Source organism: Coenobita brevimanus, chromosome 25 (assembly GCF_032717465.1).
Source record: "Coenobita brevimanus isolate Jiangsu-jjx chromosome 25, ASM3271746v2, whole genome shotgun sequence".
In the NCBI taxonomy this organism is placed as follows: Eukaryota; Metazoa; Arthropoda; class Malacostraca; order Decapoda; family Coenobitidae; genus Coenobita; species Coenobita brevimanus.
Window position 1 is genome coordinate 44377630 of NC_136978.1, and position 12133 is coordinate 44389762.

The 12133-nt window shown below is 39.7% G+C and overlaps 1 pseudogene; it reads right to left on the bottom strand.

The window, feature by feature from the left end:
• Positions 1–178: 178 nt before the first annotated feature.
• The window catches only part of LOC145393836 (uncharacterized), a 12458-nt pseudogene continuing 503 nt past the window's right edge, over positions 179–12133 (bottom strand).

The following is a 12133-nucleotide window of genomic DNA, read 5'->3' on the forward strand; positions in this document are numbered from 1 at the left end:
TTTCTTCCGTCCATTTATTTTCTTGCTGGATCGCGATTTCTGGTCTCTTAACCCTTCTCCAGTAGCCTTGGTAGATGGATGTTTCTTCCTCCGTGACTGAGGTGAGAATGCCTGGAGCAGGTGAGGTGGGCGCTATTTAATCCGTGTTCTGGATGGGACACCTGTGTGTACTTGATCCTCATTGGTTGTTGTAATCGGGGTGTGGTCGCCGTAAGCGTGGGAGGGCTTGGAGATCTTCAGCTTGTGTATTGAGTTTGGGGTTTAGTTCTTTGATACTCTGTGCTTCTAGTAAGGGAAGGCGTCTTACATCTTCACATATAGTTAAAATTTCTGTGTTTTCTTCCAGTATTTTCCGTGCAAGGGCAATACCCTGTTCAAGTTTAAGGTGGTTTTCGGTGCTCCAGCTGTAAGGTGGTAACTCAGGCGTCGAGACAGTTTTATGGTCATCATGCCACATAGGTAGAGGAAGGACTTCGCAGTTCCCTCGTTGACAAGTACTGTAAACCTGTAGACAACATGCGACCACTAAAGTATGTCTCTCTCCTGGCTGGGGTTGTTCTTTAGTTGCAGGTGACTGGTCTTGTTACTCCTGTAGTATATTACCAGGTGGAGTCTCTTTTCGGGGTTTAATGGCTTCACATTTGGCTTCACTATTTGTTTTATACTTCTTTGTTCTTCCTTGTAAGCTGTTGAGAAGGTGGCTTTGTAGTAAATGTTGATGTCATCCTCTTTCTCGTGGTTTCTGTCGTTATTCTTGTACCAGTTATCAATGATTTTCCTTCTTTGTCTGTTGTTGTCTTTATTATAGCCAGCCTTTAGAAGGCGGAGCGATAATGTTTTTGCCTGCCTCTGTGTGTGTGTGTGTGTGTGTGTGTGTGTGTGTGTGTGTGTGTGTGTGTGTGTGTGTGTGTGTGTTCCCATTATATCTCATGAGCGGCTTGAGCTATCAACATGAAACCTTCAGGGTATCAAGATATGGCCAAAATCTTGAACTTGGCCAACAGCATATTCTGGTGGACGATTAGCATTCGGCTCCAGAATGTTTTTCTTTCATTAGAGAAGGAATTGTTGATTAATACTTGTGTAGAGCGTTCGGTTTCTTTGTGTACTATGTAGTTGCCAAGAGCTGCAGTGAGTGAGTGCTCTTCGGATGTAGGCACCTATGGTTGAGTCCTTATATCTCTGTGGGCACTCACTACCACCATATAGGCAGTGGCCAGGGTTCGTTGCCTTCACGTAGACATCAGTGTTGAAGGAGTATTCATCTTGCTTCACAAGAACATCGAGAAATGGCATCGTTCCATCAACACTATTTTCTATGGCGAAAGTAAGGCCTGAGATCTCTTGCAGGTGGAGCCTGAGGTGTTCAGTGTGCTCTTCGCTGCTACTGTTAATAAAAATATCGTCGATATACCTGCAGCAGATGTCTGGTTTCTCTCTCTTGCTGGACACTTCATTCTCGATGCATCCCATGAAAAATTTTGCCAGCAGCACTCCCAGAGGAGAACCCATAGCTACACCGTCTATCTGGCGGTATTTATTCCCTCGGTGACAGATGAAGGGAGCTTCCTTAGTACAGCACGCGGGCAGACCACGTAGTACTGATTCGGGGATATTAAGATTAGGAGATAATCAGAGGGACCACAGCTATATTTCTGTAAAGTTACAGCTTTACAGCCTTTGTGGTTTTCATTAAAACGTGTTACAAGGAAAACACTGATCAGATTTGAATTCGGTACTTTCCACTAGGCTAAATGGCAAAATATTCACCCAAAAATCTCAGCAAACTTTTTTTTATCTTAGGATTTTCAACTAAACAGCTGCATCTCAATTAGCTTCTGAGATATTTCAATTTCAAATATGCAATTTTTGCACAAAAAATCTTTATATGACCTTAAAAAATAAACCAAGGACATTTATATTTGGCGCAAGTACTTGGCCAACTCAAGGGTACCTTCATGTATAATACCATCAAGATCTAAGGGAAAAAAGTGAAAGTGAAAAAAATAATGATACATAGCCTATATATGGCGAAGCTTAATAATATTATCAAATTCCACTTTATGCCAATGTGATAATTTTGGATTTTTCCTACAGTTATTCTTAGCTCCTGAAATGAGCCATTAATTGATACAATACTATATCTATCTACCTATCTATCTGTCTGTCTCTTTACCTACGTTTCGTTTCGTTTCGTTTTTAAAGGCTCCAACATGCTTGCATGCGTCGGCCTTGGTCATCTAATGGCGGCTCTCCAAGCTGCACGATCTATTGCAGCCTTCCTGTTCAGTCACTTAACCCTGAGGTCACACTTCGTGACCTCGTCCCATGTCTTTCTCGGTCTACTCTCATAACCCCATCCTCAATATTAACACTTCTCACCTTCCCCACCCAATTATCATTCCCCATCCTCTCCACATGCCCAAACTATCTCAATCTACCTCTCCTCACCACAACACCAATACACTCCAGTCCCATCCTACCTCTCAACTCTTCCATCGTAAACCCAGCCCCCTCAGACCTTGGACGCAGGGACACACTGCACATCCACCTAATCATTGTCATTTCTGTACGTCAGAGCCTGCGACTATACTCCTCCTTTACTGCCCAGGTCTCACTACCATACAGCATTACACTCCTAACACATGCTGCATACAAAGACCCCTTAACACGTAGGGAGAGTCCTCTCTATGTCAGGAGAGCAAGAGCTCCCTGAAGTTCTTTCAAGCACTTCTCACCTTAGCCACAGAGCTAGCTCTAGCCCCACCTCCAGCACACAACGTCTCCCAAATAACAAAACTCTTCCACGCACTCAAGATATTCACCAGCAAGTTCAATCCTTTCACGCCTGACAATCTCCATCTGCTCTCCCCGACACGCCGCACACATAAAATCAGCATTATCTCTCAGTCTACCTCTGATACCACTACATCTTGGGCACCCATTTATCACAAACACCGCACAAGATGGAATTACTTCCCACGCCCTTGTGGCAAACTGCACATGGCCACTCTCCCTCGTCTTTGACAGTGCCGCCAAGAACCCTAGATATCATCACTTTTGTTTTATCCGAATTTACCCTTCAGCCCTTGTGCCCCATACCATCTCTCCACTTCCTAATATTTCCTCCGCCTCCCTTTCGTTCTCTGCAGTCAACACCAAGGCATCAGCATACAACATCTCCCACGGGAGTCCGTTTCTGAAGTCACGTGAAAGGGCTTCAAGTACCACGATAAACAACATGGGACTCAAAGCTGACCCCTGATGCACACCAACGTTCATGGAAAACTCATCACTCAAATATCCATTCACTCTTACCTGGGTGCGAACACCCACATACATAGCCATAACCACCCCAACCAGCCACTCCTCCAAGCCAAGCTTTCTCATTGCCCACTTCACCCCCTCTCTAGGGACTTTGTCAATGGCCTTTTCCAAATCAACAAAAACAAAATACAGATCCCTTTTCTTACCAACATATTTTCCCTAAAGCTGTTGAACAATGAATATGGCATCAGTAGTCCCCCTACCTGGCATAAACCCAAACTGCATCTCATTTATATTCACTCTTTCTCTAATCATACCTTTAAAAACTCTCTCCATTACCTTCATTTTCGGATGTAAAAGCTCTATACCTCTATAATTTCCTCTTTCCAGGGCATCACCCTTCCCTTTATACGAATTTACAATTATACTCTTCAGCCAATCATCTGGAACAACACACACATAAATAATCATACGAGTATTTATCAGGTCAGTGACTAACCTCACCCCTATATCTCCTGAGGCCTTCAACATTTCGGCAGTCAACCCAGACACACCTGCTGCCTTCCTTACCTTCATCCTGCCCATTGCCTCACTCACAGTAGCAGCATCAATCAAAGGCCAAGGGCCAAACACTGGATCTGCTGGCTCCAAACCTTCCCTGTCCCAGTCAAACTCCTCATTCAGCAACCGGCTATAATGCTCTCTCCATTCATCTTTAATATCCTCACTGTTCATCACTACCCTTCCTTCATCATTCTTCACACACTGCTCACTTATAATATCCCGATTATCAATCTTCATCTGATTTGCCACCTTAAATATCATATTATTCCTTTCCCCATGATTTAGGTTATCAAGTAAAAGTCTCTGTGACTCAGACTTCGCCCTGTACACCTCTCTTCTAGGCCTACGCTTGGCAGCCAAGTATTCCTCCTTGCTACCACCCTTCTTCCATTCCAGGAAAAGCCTTCTTTTCTCCTTAACTGCAGCTTCTACGACCTCATCCCACCACCAAGTTACTTTATGTCTTGGTGGGCCTCTTGTCCAACAGCATATTACATCAGTAACTCTCAAGAGATTGTTCTTCAGGGCTCTGTACTGTTCATTAACGTCTCTGTCTATGGCTCCCTGTTCAGCCACCACTCTCCTCATCTCGCTATAGAAGGCATCCCTTACTACTTGGTTTTCCAGCTTCCATATTTTCCTCCTAGGTACATAAGTCCTCTTTTTCACCACTCGTTCTTTAAGCACCATATCACAGATCAATAGTTTGTGCTGCTGCAAACACTAGTCACTTCCTATAACTTTAACATCCCTCACTAACCTACTGTCAGCCGTCCTAACCAGAAAATAATCTATCTGACTGCTATTTCCCCCAGACTCATACTTAATTAACCTACTCTCTCTTCTCCTAAAATATGTGTTACACACAATCATGTCCGTTGCCTCCCCAAACTCGAGCATCATTTCCTCTTCCGCATTTCTTATACCATACGCACATCCCCCATGTGCTCCTTGATAACCTTGTGCTGCTTCACCTACACGACCATTTAAGTCCCCTCCCAAAACCACTATCTCATCATCCCGCATACCACCTACTACACATATAAAATCATTCCAAAATCTATCTTTCTCTACTTCATCCAATCCTGCCTGCGGAGCATATGCCGATATAATTGCAGTTATCTTTCTGCCGAACAGAATTTTCACAACCAACATCCTATCGCTTACTCTTATAACATTCATAACATATTCCACCCATTTCTCTGCAACCATCACATCAACACCCCCATATCCGTCTGTCCCCCCTGCCAAAACAACTTATAGTAACAGTCCTTCCCAACAATCTTTCTGGCTGATCCACCCCTGTACCGGACTTCCTGCAAACACGCCACATCCACCCACCTCCTACTGAATGCCTCAACCACCTACCTGACCATTTACTTGTCTGTGCCGACATTATGCACAATACTATTATCTGTCTATCAGTCTATCTGTCTACTTTTCTGTCTACGCATTTTTGTCTATCTATCTATATCCATCTATCAAACTATTAATGTATTTTTGTGTTTATTTGTCTGTCTGCATTTATCTGTCAGCTTATCTATCTATTTGTTTATCTATCCATCAGTTTTTCTGTCTTACCTAATCACTGAAGTACCTACCCATCCATTGATTCATTGCCATATATTTCAGTGCCTCCCTCCTCCCCTCAGCTCTCTCTCTCTCTCTCTCTCTCCTTCTCTCTCTCTCTCTCTCTCTCTCTCTCTCTCTCTCTCTCTCTCTCCATATCTATCTACCTATCCATCCATCCATATCCATCCATTCATATCAGTCTATCCATTTGTCTGTCTATCTATCTGCCCATCTGTCTATCTATCTAGCCATCTGTCTGTACATCCATCTCTCTATCTACCAATCGACCCAGCTTTTTTCTTTCCTATCTGTTTATCTATCTATCTATCTCCCTATCTATCTATTCACAGTAACGGTGCAGTTCAGAGTAATTTCAGTCGCTCAGTCTCTCTATTGTGCACACAAATTACTGCTATTTCTTTACCCCGTGTGTGTGTGTGTGTGTGTGTGTGTGTGTGTGTGTGTGTGTGTGTGTGTGTACCCACCCCTTTCCCTCAATCCCCTACAAATACATATCAGGCAACCAGGCTTTTTTTCCTTTACTGTTTTTTTTACTGTGTTTTTCTTGTTTTTTTCCTGGTCCGTGAGTAAGAGAGAGAGAGGGAGAGAGAGAGAGAGAGAGAGAGAGAGAGAGAGAGAGAGAGAGAGAGAGAGAGAGAGAGAGAGAGAAAGTAGCTTTTCTCCTCCGAGACTTACCAACCACGAGCATGGAGAAATGGAACACACACACACACACACACACACACGGGGATTCAACCGAGGCGGACGTGAGACATCGGCGCTCCGTACCGAACCAACACGGCCAGGTGGTGCATTACCTAAATGGGCCTAGTATCTTTGTATGAGTCAAGGCTCTGTACGCCAGGTTAGACTAAATGATTTTTCATTATTAAAAGTGTGAGAAAAATAATAAGTTTAAAACAAGACTTGTTCAAACAGGAAAGAGAAAGCAAGACGAAAGTTTTTCAATACACTTCGAGTCAGCTGGAGGTATTGTTTAGACTACAACAACACGGGGATTGTAAGTACATATTTTGCACTTTTAGTATTGCAAAATGGATACATACTTTAAAGTTAAAGCAAATCTGGAAAAAGAAAAGGGATAAAGTTTAAAAGCAAAATGATGATTTCCTACCAAGAACTGGTTCAAGTGGAGACCCACTGTAATAGACTGGTTGAAAGGAACGTGTAAACAAACTATAAGAAAATGAAGCTCTTCAAAAATGAAATTGATGAAATAAAGAAGCAGATGAATCTTGCAAAAGGAAGAAATAGAAAAACTAGGAAGAGAGGCCAATAAGAATGACACAAACCATCAGTGAACTAACAGTGGGAATTGAGTACACTTAGGAAGAAGAAAATGAGTGAAATGGCAAGTACAGTAGTCAGTCATGAGAGTGTTATGGAAGAGTTCAAAAATGAAGAACAGAGACAATTGGGCAAGTAAACAGTCTTATGGACCACAGAGCAGTGATACATTGAGGAGAAGATAACACAGGTGAATGAAGCTGTGCAAAGCTACAAAAATGATGTGGAAATCCTGACGTATGCTGAACATGGTGGAAAGTAAAAGAAGAAGACTTAGAAACAAGGGTGGAGGAAAAAAGCATTAAAAAGGAAGTGAAAAGATAATCCAAAACAACCTCAAAGTTAGCTTCAGAGATTCATTAGATATAAACAAATCTATAGTGGTAATCACTGGTATATAGTAAGAGGAAGAAGTAAAAATAAGATCACAAGAAGACATTTAAAAGGAGATGGAAATGTAATGAGCTTACTGGAAAGAAGTATCAGAGGAAATCTGTAGTAAAGACATATGAGGACACACAAAAAGGTTAGGGAAATATGAGAGAAAGCAAGTGACAAGACCTCTAAAAGGTGACTTTCCAGAGTGTAAGCACTGTGGAAGAGATACTAAAAAATGCAAAGAATCTTAGCATGGAAAAAAGGGGAGTTCAAAATGTAATATGGATAAAAAGATGCCTAACACAAGAGGAAATCTGGAATTACTGAAAGAGAAAAGGGAGGAAGCAAAAACAAAAAATGAGGGAATATCAGAAGAAAGCTTTTAAGAAGATAAAATTTTTTGTTACAAAGTAATAGGATTGCAGGTACGAGTGGTACACAAAAAGGATGGAATAAAAAGGAGTGAAGGTAGTAGAACCATGTCATGACAAGTATATTGCAAACAAGATGATAAAGTTGATGTACTCAAATATGGATGGAATGGTATCTAAATTACTAGAGATGAATGGGATTGTCAGAGAAAATGAAACCACAAAATAATATGCCTAACTGGAAACAAAATTAACACACTCAAAAGGATATCCAAAGACATACTAAACTTAGAGGAAATACCAATCATATTGGAGAAGAGACAGAAATTTGAAAAAAAGGAGTGAGTGAATTATAATATTAACTAAGAAAAATCTAATAAGTCGATGAAATAAAACTAGATATACCATCACAAGTAGAACTGATTGCAGTAGAGATCAACACATCTGAAGGTAAAGATAATTACTTATGCCAATTTTGTACATGCCACCCAGAATCAAAAACACATGGGAAAGAGATGAATATATGAGGACCTGGCAGAGGAGTACAATTCAGAGCTTTTAAGATCATGTGCTACATAAAATGGAAGAGAAATCGGAAAGAATTATACTAACTGGGGATTTCAATACAAATATAAATTGGAATACTCTAACAATGGGCATAATTAGCCCAAGAAAGCTGTTGGGACCAAAAGCTCCTGGATCTCGTACAAGAGTTCTTCCTAACGCAACATGTGTGAGGGAAACCACCAGAAAAAAGAGGGACTTGATGTACCTTCAGTATGCTAGATCTAATATTTACTATGGGCAAGAAAATGATATTGACAGTTTAATATATATCAACCTCCACTTGGCAAAAGCTTGATCATGCGGAGAATGCTACTAAATTATAACTTCAGGATAGCATATGACATAGTAAACAAGTTGCAATGACAGTTAAAGGCAAAAAAGAGCCTAAACTAGTAAAAAGGGAAATTATCAAGACCTATAAAGAAGTATTTCTTAGAAGTTGATTGGTAAAATGAGCTTAGTGAGGACAAGATATTTGTAATGCTTTGTATATAAAAAGTTCTGTAAAAGAATTTTATGAAAATAGGAGTCCAGAAGGTACATCCCACAACACAAAGAAGCAGATAAGAAAATACAGAAAATGGTTCAATACAGAATGTAAAAAATTTCAAAAGAAAGAAGAGATTTGTTGTGGAATAGATACAGAAGACATAATAGTGAAAGGGACGTATAATAATTAGCAAACAGGCAAGAAACGTGATTATACAAGAATAAGGAGGGAAGCCCAAAAACAGTTTGAGGAGGATACAATAAATAAAAGTAGTGATGAACCAAAAGCTGTTTTACAGCTATATCAGAAGCAAAAACCAAAGTAAAAGATATAATACAAACAATTACGGACGAAGGAGATCACTTATACACAAGAGAAAGATATTTGTGAAGCTAACTAAATAAAGAATTTCCAATTAGTTTTTACAGAAGAAAAAAATTTTGAGAGATGGACTATGTGTGAACATGCATGTCCACACATACTACCAGATATACAAATAGCAGAAAAAGTAATACAGGAGGGAGTTAAGTACAGATTGTAGACAGAGGAAAAGCATAAGTGGTCCTGATGAAATTTCATGCACATGGGTACTACGAGAATGTGCAAAGGAGTTAAGTAAACCATTATTTTTAATTTTCAAGAAATCCTTTGGAGTCAAGGTAAACTACCTGATATTTGGAAAAAAGCAAATATTGTCCCTTTTATTCAAGAAAAGGAAATAGACAAAATCCACTCAACTACCGACCAGTATCACTGACCAGTGTTGTAAGCAAGGTATTAGGAAAAGCCTTATAAGAAAAGCTTGGGTAAATTCATCTAGAAGTTAACACAGTATGATAACATTGAAAGACAGTTTGGTTTCAGAATAGGAAAAATCATGTGTTTACTAATCTGTTGAGCTACTATGACAGAGTAACAAACACAATACAGAAAAGGGAAGGGGATGGGTGGACAGTATCTATTTAGATTTCAAAGAAAAGCTTCTTGACACCAGTACCACACCAAAGACTTCCTTATGGAAACTTTGTACCAATCCAGGAGGAATTCGAGGCAAACTGTTTTGTTGGATGCAAGACTTTCTCATAAAAAGAGAAATGAGAAAAAACAGTGAACTAAGAGGAAAACTACTCATCATGCTGAAAGAAGTGAGTAGTGGAGTACCACTAGGGTTCAGTGTTGGCACCAATCGTGTGTTTTAGTGTATATAAATGATATAAACAGTAACACTGGGAATGAGAGCTATCTGGAGATATGTTTGCAGATGATGCAAAAATACAAAAGGAGAATTACTAACACAGACTCTTGTAAAAGAGCACAAGGAGAAGAATTAAATAAACTTCATGAATGGAGGTAGTACATGGCAAATGGAATTCAATGTGTGGACAAGTGTCTAATGTAATCAAGTTTGATAAAAGTGGGAAAAAGATCCTGATTGGGATTATAAGTTAGGAAATAAAACCCTAAACACACTTCAGAAAGAGAGAAAGACCTAGGTGTGATTATCAATAACAGACTACCTCCGGCTGAACCACATCAGTGAGAAAATATGGAACATGTATACATCTGCTTTGGCAAATATGAGATAAATAGCATTCACATTACATAAATGAAGACACAAGCTAAGAAGGATAATAACATCATTCATTAGACCAACTCCTGGAATATGCATCAGTAGTCCTGGAGTCCTCATCTCAAAAAGCACATAGATACAAGATTGAAAAAAGTTCAAAGGGCCGCTACAAGATGGATACCAAGCTTAAGGGACCTAAGCTACGAAAGAAAGACTAAATAAACTGAATCTACCAACACTACAGGAGAGAAGGAAAAGAGGTGACATGATAATGCTATATATAAGTGCATATCAGGAAGGAGAAAATAGACATAAAATGATTACTTAACATATGGAGAAGCATCAGCAAGAGGACACTGCAAAAAACTGCATAAGAAGAGAGAGTGATAAAGACGTAAGGAAATTCAGTTTCCCAAACAGAGACAATTGATCAATGGAATGCACTACCGAATGAAATAGTGCAAGTGCCAAAACAATTCACAAATTTAAGGATATGTACGATAAATATGGTTTAAGACACGGGACAGTACAGAGCTTGACTCATTCCTGTAAAGATACAATTATAGGTAAATAAAACAATTAAGGTAAGAACATGCGCACACACACACACACACACACACACACACACACACACACACACACACACACACACTCACTCACACACACACACACACACACACACACACACACACACACACACACACACACACACACACACACACACACACACAACATACACACACTCACTCACACACCTCTCCTGTCGACTTAGATTTTTTCTTCGCTGCTTACGTTACATCTCAAATAGTTTCTCTCTCTCTCTCTCTCTCTCTCTCTCTCTCTCTCTCTCTCTCTCTCTCTCTCTCTCTCTGCTCTTCTATATGAATATGAGAGTTTAAAACGAACTGGCAGTGTGGAAAAAAAAAATAATAATAATAATGAGGAGGAGGAAGAATATCATGAAGAAAATGAGAACTAGTTGATAGAAAGGGAAGAAATCAAAATGAAGGAAGGAAGGAGGGAAGGAAAGAACGAAGGGAAAGAACGAAGGATGAAGGGGAAGGAACAGAAGGAGAGAAGGAAAGAAAGAATGAAGAAGAGAGCAGGAGGGAAGGAGAAGAAGGAAGGAAAGAACCAAGGGATGAAGGGAGAAAGGAACGAAATGAAAGAAGGAAAGAAAGAACGAAGAAAGAGAGTAGAGAGGGAAGGAAAGGAGGGAAGGAAAGAGACCAAGGATGGAGGGAATGGAACCAGGAAGGAAAAGAGAGAACTTAAAGAATGGAAGGAAGGAGAAAATGGAAGAAGGCCTGGTGCAGAAATAAGTAAGGATGGAAACAAGAAAGAGAGGAAGGATGAAAGAAAGGAATAGGGAGAAAAGAAGAGCAATTAGCAGGAGAACAAGAGAAAGGTTATATGAATACGAAAGAGAAAATGAAGTGGAAGAAGAGTAATAGACGAATTAAAATTAGGAAGAGAAGAAGGATACAAGGAAGGAAAAGACTATGTAAAACGAAAAGACTGGAGAAAGAGGAAGAGTGGAGGAGAAGGAGGAGAAAAGGAAAAAGTGGTGGTGGTAGTGGAGGAGGAGGAGTGAGAAGGAGGAGGAAAATGTGAAAGTAAAAAACAAAAATAAACAGATATATCAAGAAAAATAACAGAAAATGTAAAAGAGAAATAGGAGGAAAAAATGAAGAGGAAGAAGAAAAGAAAGGAAACAGGAAATAAGGAAGGAGGAGGAAAGGAAGTCAAAGAAAGGAGAGAGAATAAAAGCAGAGAAAAAAGTAAAGAAAAAGGAAGGAAAGATGGAGTGAAAATGTTATGGTTATAGATGAACATAAAGAGAAAAGACAAAAAAGGACGAACGTTAAAAAAAGGTAAAGATAAAAACAAGACTCTAGCTTAAAAAAGAAATTAAGAGTAAAAGAATATTAGAAAAATCTAGAAAATAGACCAACTAAATCAATGAACAGAAGAAATACAGAGAGACAGGAATGAATGAGTAATAAAAAAAAAAATGAAAGTCAATTGCAAGAGAACAATACAAAG